Source organism: Colossoma macropomum, unplaced genomic scaffold (assembly GCF_904425465.1).
Source record: "Colossoma macropomum unplaced genomic scaffold, Colossoma_macropomum, whole genome shotgun sequence".
Lineage (NCBI taxonomy): Eukaryota > Metazoa > Chordata > Actinopteri > Characiformes > Serrasalmidae > Colossoma > Colossoma macropomum.
In genome coordinates this window covers 227,720-237,378 of record NW_023495846.1, presented here as the reverse complement: position 1 = coordinate 237,378, position 9,659 = coordinate 227,720, and the positions used below count along the sequence as shown (strand labels likewise).

Here is a 9,659-nt window from a genome sequence, read left to right as displayed (position 1 = left end):
ATTAAAATCTTCATTTGATTTGTAGGTCCAGTGGGTTGCTTTGATGTGATTGGCTACCAAGGAGGCAGTGTCATGATCCACTGCACACCAAAAGTGTATGCGAAATATTTTTGCAAGATAACGCAAAATCAGTGTGAAAATGCAAAACCTCATGAAATTTTTGAACAGAATAGATGGATTCATACAGGCAAGCTTGCTTTGCATGATTCGTCTGGACGCTTTTTCGGCCATCTTTAGACAACTGAGTTTACAGGATGCTGGAACATATCGATGTGGAGAGACTGGAAAGTGGAGTCATGATATCAACCTGAGAGTAATTAGAGGTAAATCACTGAGTATATATAAAACATTGATGTTAAACATAAAACACTGAACATAAAACATTGAGAAAAAATGAAACATAAAATATAAAATATGCTATAACTTTTGCACAGGTCACATTTTATGTCCCACCACCCACCCCTCACACACAACATATATTAAGTTCACCAAATAAACAGTATCTGTGTATTAAATATGCTTAATGTGTTTTTTATATAGAAAATCAAATCACATTTGAACAGGAGCATCCAAAACTTTTGCAAAACGACTGTACTATGCATGTTAATTCACTTTTTACTTGTCTGATAGCTTTAGAATTTATTGCTAAATTAAAAACACTACCTGAAGCGTCTCGACACAATATGTTGTGTTCTTTCATCCAGACACAAATCTAGATATACTAATTAACACTGTGTGGTTGGCAGATCCATGTTGTATGAAGCCAAAGACTACAACAGCTATTGTGGGTGGGACCGTCACCGTCCACTGTCCCTACCCAGAGCAGTTTGAAACAAAGATGAAGTTCTTATACAAATGGGACAGTCATTATTTCACTAAAGTGATCTATATCACAGAGACTCACAGAGACAGATTCTCCATCTCTGATAACAGAAGCTCTAAAGTTGTCAGTGTGAGAATCAGTGATGTGAGTGAAGATGATGGAGGAGTTTATTACTGTGCAGTGTGGACTGGAGGAGAATCAGTCAGTTATTACTCCCTCCACACAGAAATCCAGCTAAAGGTTTTAGGTAAGATATGATATTGTTTCAATAATTTCTTGTCATTGCATCAAATGTGATTCTTATAATAAATAAACCAATAGCTCTAAATCACTTTTAGAGTGTTTTCTAGTGAGGTCTTCAACTCAGAAAGGAGTTTAGGATATGGAACAGTGTTGGAGCAGCAGCTATCCGAGTGTGTGTGTGTGTGTGTATATATATATATATATATATATATATATATATATATAGAGAGAGAGAGAGAGAGAGAGAGATAAGCAACAATGACTGACTGGTACACACATATATATATATATATATATATATATATATATATATATACGTGTGTGTGTGTAACAGTCAGTAATTGTTGCTTTGTATTTTCATATTTGGAGTCTAGCATCAGTATGGAGCTTTAGAATTGCATCAGACTTTGGCGAAGCTCTGCTCTCAATTTGAAACTGTTTATAACATGCCCTCATTGACTTTGACTCTGTCAGAATGCACTCACCTTTGCCAAGCTTAGCCTCAGTTAGCTAAACAGCTAGCCATGAAACTTGTGATGCAAAAGCTTTGTTTAAATTTCAAGGTTTTTTTTTGTTTGTTTTTTTTACTTAACCTTAAGTTGATAAATAATATACACTGATGATGTAAATACCTGCTTTGTCTGGATAAGCGCTGGTTTAATGCTAAAGTGCATTGCCTTTCCTCTTGTTGATGCTAGCTGTGTAGCCTTTAGGCTAACTAGCAAACTAGCAAAAGAACGCAATGCAGTTGTTTCAGCTTTTAAACCAAGTAAAACAGAGTAGTTTCTAGCCCAAAGGCCAGCACGGGATTTTTTCAGTTCTTATAATATTGTGGCAGCTGCCACTTGCTCTGGTTGGCAGAGGGGGCTCTAGGGGCATGGTGTGCAGAGCTGCACCACACACCCCACCCCCCTCCACCAAAGAGATGTAAATGTTGTTGTTTTGTGTTGTCTATGTTTTATATGTGTTTACTGTGTTATTTTGTGTTGGGGTGTGGGTTTAGTAAGAATGGAATAGAGTGGAATGTGCCTTTTCTGCTGGTGTCAATAAAGAGCACTTATCCTAGCAGAAATCATGGCCTCTCGCTTTTACTGCTGTGGCTTTTAAACAGCTCTGGCTGCCTTTTTTAGTTTTAAAAAGAGAATTGCGTTAGGCTGCTGCTGTCGACACTTGTGTTCTGTCAGGCTACGCTTACAAACTTCACTTGAGCTAATACACATATGGAACTGCCCTTAAGATGGCATCAGGGATTCCCCTGAGGTGATATTGTGAGGCCAAGTGGAAAAGGGCTCGGTAAAATGAGTGTTGAAATGGATGGTTTGTTTCAGAGATGTCCCTTTACATTAGCTAAAACCCACACAGTTTATTAGATACCACAGAATCTGAGTTCAGATTTGCTGTTGCACTCGGGGCACTGTTTAATTTGTCTGGCCCATTTATATGATCACAGTCAGACATTTAATTGTCTGTTAGTTTGATTAATGTTAAAACATATAGGAAGAAATAAAGAATAATGGAGAGATTCTTCATCAGTAATGGAAAGATTAGAGAAGGGATTATGGAAGTGAAAGCAGAAGTGAGAGAGAACAGTATAATTATACACTGATATGCAGTGTTACTTTGTAACAGCTGATTGTGGTCATTAATATGGTTTTTGTGTTTTCTGTGTCTGCATTTTTCATTGATATGTGAACATTGATGAACGAACCATCGTCACCATAATCAAAAACAAGGGAAAACTGTAACAGAGAAGCCAAGAAGCCTATCAGTAACAGATCAGTCTGGTAAGCAACTGTGTGTGTGTGTGTATGTGTGTGTGTGCATAGCTACCTTGGCTGAAAATGTTTTTGTTTTTTTTTTAACACCCCTGAAGACGAGGAACACCATTTCCGTGATCAAACTCAAGACAAAACCGTGACACAGAAGCCAGAATGCACATTTCACTACAGTAAGATGTTAAAATTCAGGCAATTTGATCTACTCTGTTTAAGTCTCAATGCAAAATTAAGTCTTTTTGTGTTTGTGTGTGTTGCATATATCAGTAATGTAATTTAGTATTATTTTAGCACTATTATAATTGTTTGGACTGTTTATTTTGTGTGCCTGACTATATTACTCATGAAAATCTTTTGTACATCAAACGCCTTAAACAGCAAAGGCAATCATGGAAACCCCTAAAGTGCCAGGGCCTATTAACCCTCTCAAATCATATTTACAGCAATCCATTATGAGAATTTGGCAGGCCTGTTATTTCATTATTAATCCTAAAAACACATTATCCAGTAACATTTTCTTTTGTTTATTTTTAAGTTTTTAGGTTACTATTAAACTGATAGTTTAACCTGGCAGATATCTGCCCATTTTAAATTTATTGCCAGCAACAGGTTTCAAAAAAGTTGGGACAGGGAAAGCAAAAGGATTGATAACATTATGTAATCCTAAAAACACCTGGTGGGGCATGTGACAACTAATTAGGTTAATGTTGTTTATTAAGCAGCGATGATGTGAAGATGATGAAGAAGTCTCCGCTGACACTGCATTACTTGAATAAGATGTTTATTACAAACTAAAACAGTATCATATCAAGCACTATAAAGTACCTGAGAGGGGATCCGTGCCAATTCTAAAGTGTCCCCACTAGAACAGAATAAACCAGCTGCTTATACAAGGTACTTGTTTACGAAAAAGCGAACTGCACATATGGCCCTTTTTAAATTGATCTCATCTATGTGGAACTAAGAGAGAGACCTTTGGACCGGGGGGGCCTTTAACGTAAACATTCCAAACGCTGCAAGACAGATAATACAGAGGACTTCAAACATCAACTTATACTGGAGGTTTAAGAGTGTTTTCGCCTTCTTTTATAAAACCATTTTTCTAAATACACCTCATTAACTGACAACAGGACAACCATTAACTGTGAACACAGTTTGTTGCTGCATCCACAAATGAACGTAAAAACTCTACCATGCAGAGAAACATATATAAACAGGATCCAGAAACACTGCCACCTTCTCTGGGCCTGAGCTCAATTAAGATTAATGGAGGTGAAGTGGATAAATGTCCTGTGATCCACTAAATTAAAGAGTGCAGTTCTTTTTGGAAAACCCTCTGGGCGAGGGACCATCCAGCTTGTTATCAGCACATAGTTCAAAAGCTGTGATGGCACGGGGGGCATTAGTGCACATGGCATGGGTGACTTGCACATCTGTGAAGATACCATTAATGCTGAATGATGTAAATCGGTTTTGGAGCAACATATGCTGCTGTCCTGATGACGTCTTTTACAGGGAAGGTCTTGCTTATTTCAGCAAGACAATGTCAAACCACATTCTGCATGTTTTACAGCAGCATGGTTCCATAGTAAAAGAGACCAGGTGCTAAACTGGCCTGCCTGTAGCCCTGTCCTGTAACCCATTGAAAACATTTGGTGCTTTATGAAGTAAAAAATAACTCTGTGTCTGGTCCGTTTAGACATATTTGGTCTGTATTGAATTTGTACTTTAACCAAACTGCACCATAGTGCATTCTAAAGTGAACCAAGACAGACCTGCTCAGGGGGTCTCGGTCCGCTTATATGGTGTATCAGAATTCAGATGGCAGTGTTCTCACTTGCCTTAATGATCCGCATCATAGCAGCGCAATCACACCAGGATTCGTTATAATCGAATCAAACCTACCAAGTCTGAATGCACCCTTAATCTGATCTTCTCTGCTAATCATTTGATGTCTCAACACTGTTATTGTATTTGGTGAATGTGTAAAGAAGTTGATCTAACAAAGCAGAAAATTCATAGATTTTTATTCAGTTTGTGTCATAAAGGACCATTTTAGGGAAGAAAACATATGAATGAGAAATATAATACAAGGAATATAAGCCATCCTTCAGCCACGTTTAGTACTCAGATTAAACAAATCAATAGTAATCATAACTCTGACAGCAGATTTAGCTTTTTAAGTGTAATGTCTGAGGTCTGTTCTTCTCTCTTTGTGTCTCCCATCTCAAATAGATTCCTCTGTCATCATCACCGCATGTGTCTGTGTGACCCTCCTGCTGATTGGAGGATCAGCACTGGTCTTCTACAAATTGAAGCACAGTAAGAAACAAGCTAGTCACACACACACACACACACACACACACACACACACACACACACACATTCAAGTCATAATTACAGTGCTCAAAAGGAGTCTTGGGACACTTTCTGAACAGAACTAGAAAAGTACATTTCCTGAAGAAAAGAGAAAAGAGACTGATTGTGCAGCTCACGCTTGCTAAGATGTTGTTAGGCGGTTGCTATGGTATCCCATGTGGTTTCTAAGGTGTTGCAAAGCCATCGCTGTGGTATCAGAAGTGGTTACTAAGGTGTTGCTGGGCAGTTGCTATTTTATCTCTGGTAGTTGTTAGGGTGTTGCTAGGTGGCGTCTATGGTATCCCTGGTGGTTGCTAGGGTCTTGCCAGGTAGTTGCTAGGGTGTTTCTTGGTGTTTACTAGGGTGTTGCTAAGTAGTTGCTATGGCTCCCCACATCGTTAATAGGGTGTTACTAAAGGACTTTTATCAACATAAGTTGAGTGCACTTTTACATTCAATTCATTTCTATGGGGTAGCAGGAAAAATATGAACCAAGAAAAAGATGAAGAAGAACATAATGTTGGATAACAATCTTGGGAATTTATTACTTTCCCAGCTAAAGTTAGCATTTATTTCTTTGTATCCACCAAAAGTTACAGCAACCACCAATAACATCCAGGTGACTAGGGATGAGCACATCAGCAGGACAAATATTAGCATCTATTTGACAGATTCAGATATTTGACAATTCACCTTAACGTTTTAAAAGCAATATTTCTAAAGTAATATCTTTCAGGATCTTAATGAGATTTCAAGTGAGCTGTGCTAGATAGTGCTAGATAGCAGGAGTAGGATTGGAGATCCCTGGTTTTAATGCATTTGCATTAGTGTCACAACATTGTCCTTGTGAATACCTCTGTAATGCACTATAATTTTACACTTACAGTCCAGTTTACAATAACAATTCTTCCTTACATTACAGTATTTAGTTGAATTTTGCTATAAACTATGGGAGCTAATGTCCATGTTTTACCAGTTTATGACCTGAAAATATTATTTGCAAGCCTTTACTAAGGGTAAGGCCGTGGTTATTAAGTTTTACTAAGTTACACTTTAGCTTAGTGGTCTTGCAAGCTCATTAACAAAGACCTTTAATTGTATTTTAGCATTTGCAAACTATGTAAATCAATTTTATACATTTGTAAGGTCCTCTTTTTACCATCACATGGATCATATAGAAGGTTTAAGGCCATTTCTTCTAAATAAGTTATATAACCTTTATTTCAAAAAGTACTTTCTTAGCTCATTTGATTTGCTTTTGAATGCTCTGTCTTTTCAGTTTTTCAAACACAGCAGTCTATTAATCAATGTAAAATGACTGTTTATGAATTCTGATTAGCAGGACATGCAGACATGTTTAGAACACATGACATGAGTACACTTGCAATGTTTGGTCTGATTTACAGAATGCAATGTTAAAACCTTATCTTATTGTACTATAATGCATTACTAAGCTTGCTAACAAATGGTGTGCTACTATTTACTAAGGCTATACTAACTGTTTACTAGTAGTTTAGCAATCTGTAAAAAGCTTGTAGCCTGTTTCGTCCATTTATTCTTAGCCATGGTATCATCTTTGGTAGAAATGTTCCTTCAATGATGTAGATTTCACCTACTGAGTTTCCGTTCTTCTCTTGTTCTGCAGGCTCTGTCTCTCCCACCACACAGACCGAAACAAATGACACTGTGAGTGAAAAAGCTCAATCATAACATCAATCATAATCATCTCATCATAACCACAAAGGAAATGGCCGTAGCTGTTGTCAAAACTATATTTGGATAGTCCAGTTTAGATGCTCTGTAGATACTTAATTTACTTTCAATTTACATTCAACTACATATCGCTGTTGTCAGAAGAAAACCTTATATTTCCAAAATGGTAACTTTACAGGAGAAGGAAAAAACTTGCTTTATTTTTAAGGTAAGTCAATGGAACCAGACTTTTTTTCCAGTTCAATTTAGCTCATTTCTTTACAAATAATGCAAAGGATAACGTTTTCAAATTTTGTCAAAAACTGAAAAATGACAAAAATGGAGATACAAGGTTTTCTTCCAACAACAGCGATATGTACTAAATTGAGCATAATTTTCTGTAACTCTAAACCTGCTCTAATCCTAGCCCTCACCTTAACCTCAACCCAAAACCTAAACCCAACCCTCACCCTGGTCCAAATCCTAACCCAAACCCCACCACTGTTTAGAGTCAACTGAGCTTCAACACATAGTTCGTTAACAATTTTAACATCTGTAGATAATCTACAGAGGACTATAATGGAATTAATTGAGTCCATTATTTCTGCTATACAGGATTCCAATGACTACATTCTGGCCTTAATAGGTCAGTGCTGATACAGGGATAAATTTTATAGAACCCCTGTATGCATCCATAAACATTATTAATGAAAATAATAACTCCAGACTTTAAGGTTTAAGCACACACATTAAATGTAATGAATAAGTGCAATGTCCAGTGCCCAGTAGACTTTTGGCTCCCCTTCTATATCTTGGCTTTTCAAAAGCTTTCTTCTTTAGACTCCTCACGGTTATTTACTCCTTATTATTGTCTCCTTAAGGTTAACCATCAACTGTAACTCACTGGGAGACTAACACCTTAATTAATGATAGTAATAATAATAATAATAATAATTTACCCACAACTAAACATTTAAGATGTCTCCATTTGATGTGTTGAAATATACATTGTGTTTTGCTTTGGTTTCAGGCTGAAGGAGAGTATGTGGTTATGAAAGGCAGACCATTGTCAGCATCGCTCCAATCTACCATAAACTCCAACGCAAATCCAACCATCACTTTGAGTCAGAACCTCCATCTAATGGAAGATACTCCGTCAGATTCTGACAAAAACAATCACATTCAGTTTTAATTAACTAAGCCAAGATTCACTTAAGCAGTTTATGATCATTCCTCTTCCAGTTAGATTTTCGTTCATTTCAATTAAAGTTTTTTTTTTTTTTATTATTTTTTTTATTCTAGTTAGCATTTAAGTTGTATTTGCTATGAAAGCTATGGAAAGCTCTTGTCTTCTTGTTACATGAAATGTGAATGTGAACATTTTTGGTTTGTTCGCTTGGTATTTTTATTCTTTTGAGCCTGCACATTTATAGTTCTCTCTGGTGAGCGCCCACCTTTTTCAGCTTAATAAAGTGAAGAAAATTTGAACATGAACCTCTGTTTTATTTTAAAATATTACCTCAGTGTCACTGTTGGACTGAGAATAGTCCACCAACCAAAAATTTCCAGACACCAGCGTCCTGTGGGCAGCGTCCTGTGACCACTGATGAAGGACTAAAGGATGACCAACACAAACTGTGCAGCAGCAGATGAGCTATCGTCTCTGACTTTACATCTACAAGGTGGACTGTCAAGGTAGGAGTGGACAGTGAGTGGACACAGTGTTTAAAAACTCCAGCAGCACTGCTGAGTCTGATCCACTCGTACCAGCACAACATACACTAACACACCACCACCACATCAGTGTTACTGCAGTGCTGGGAATGATCCACCACCCAAATAGTACCTGCTCTGTGAGGGTCCATGGTGGTCCTGACCACTGAAGAACAGGGTAAAAGGGGGCTAACAAAGTATCAGAGAAACAGATGGACTACAGTCTGTAACTGTAGAACTACAAAGTGCACCTATATAGTAAGTGGAGCTGATAAAATGGACAATAAGTGTAGAAACAAGGAGGTGGTCATAATGTTATGCCTGATTGGTAAAGAGTGCATCTTAACTATGTTTTATAAGCATGCAACAAATTTTGCACAAAAGTGTTACTGATCGGAGGAGCTGTGAGTTTTAGCAACTCTGACACCAGAGAAAGAGGAACCAACCAAGCCAGAGAGGAGATGGAGACAGATACACGGGCACAGAGGCTTACAACTTTAGAAAGAGTAGAATTTCACTCTGAGGAGAACAAATGCGACTCTCCACTAGGTATTACTATGTAGGTACTCTTGGGCTTTTGAATTGCATACGCCAGGTCAACAAGGCGTGATCAACGCACTGGGAGGGCCAGAACACCATCCAGGTAGGGCCAAAACTGGCGCAGCTCCACCGCAGCAGCTGACAATTCTATTTGCATTACACAGTAAATGCACTTGTGATGACCCTCTCACTACCCTCCTGTACTTGCGAGAGAATGGTGCTGATTCCCTGGTCACTAATATCAGTGTATACAACAAACTCGCTGCCCACGCATTGAAGTGCCAGTACGGGCACCTCTCACAGCTGCGCACGGAAGAACAAATGTGTGCTCAGCTTCCTCATCCCAGTGGAAAAAGGCACCCCTTTTTCTGGTATAACAATGCAGCTATGTCTGGAACTCATGCACAAAGTACGAGGCTAAACCAAGAAAACCAAATAGCTCACTGAGACTCCACTGCCACACTGCCTCCACCTTCCCCAGGCCTGTTTCCACCTGTGCACTATAGAGTACATGC

The 9,659-nt window shown here is 38.1% G+C and overlaps 1 long non-coding RNA gene across 1 annotated transcript; it reads left to right on the top strand.

Moving 5' to 3' along the window:
* The first annotated feature begins 241 nt into the window (after window positions 1-241).
* LOC118803128 lies at window positions 242-2,850 on the top strand. The gene is made up of 3 exons (XR_005006824.1): window positions 242-323; window positions 747-1,070; window positions 2,800-2,850. It is a non-coding gene; the product is annotated as an uncharacterized LOC118803128 (long non-coding RNA).
* Window positions 2,851-9,659: the final 6,809 nt, after the last annotated feature.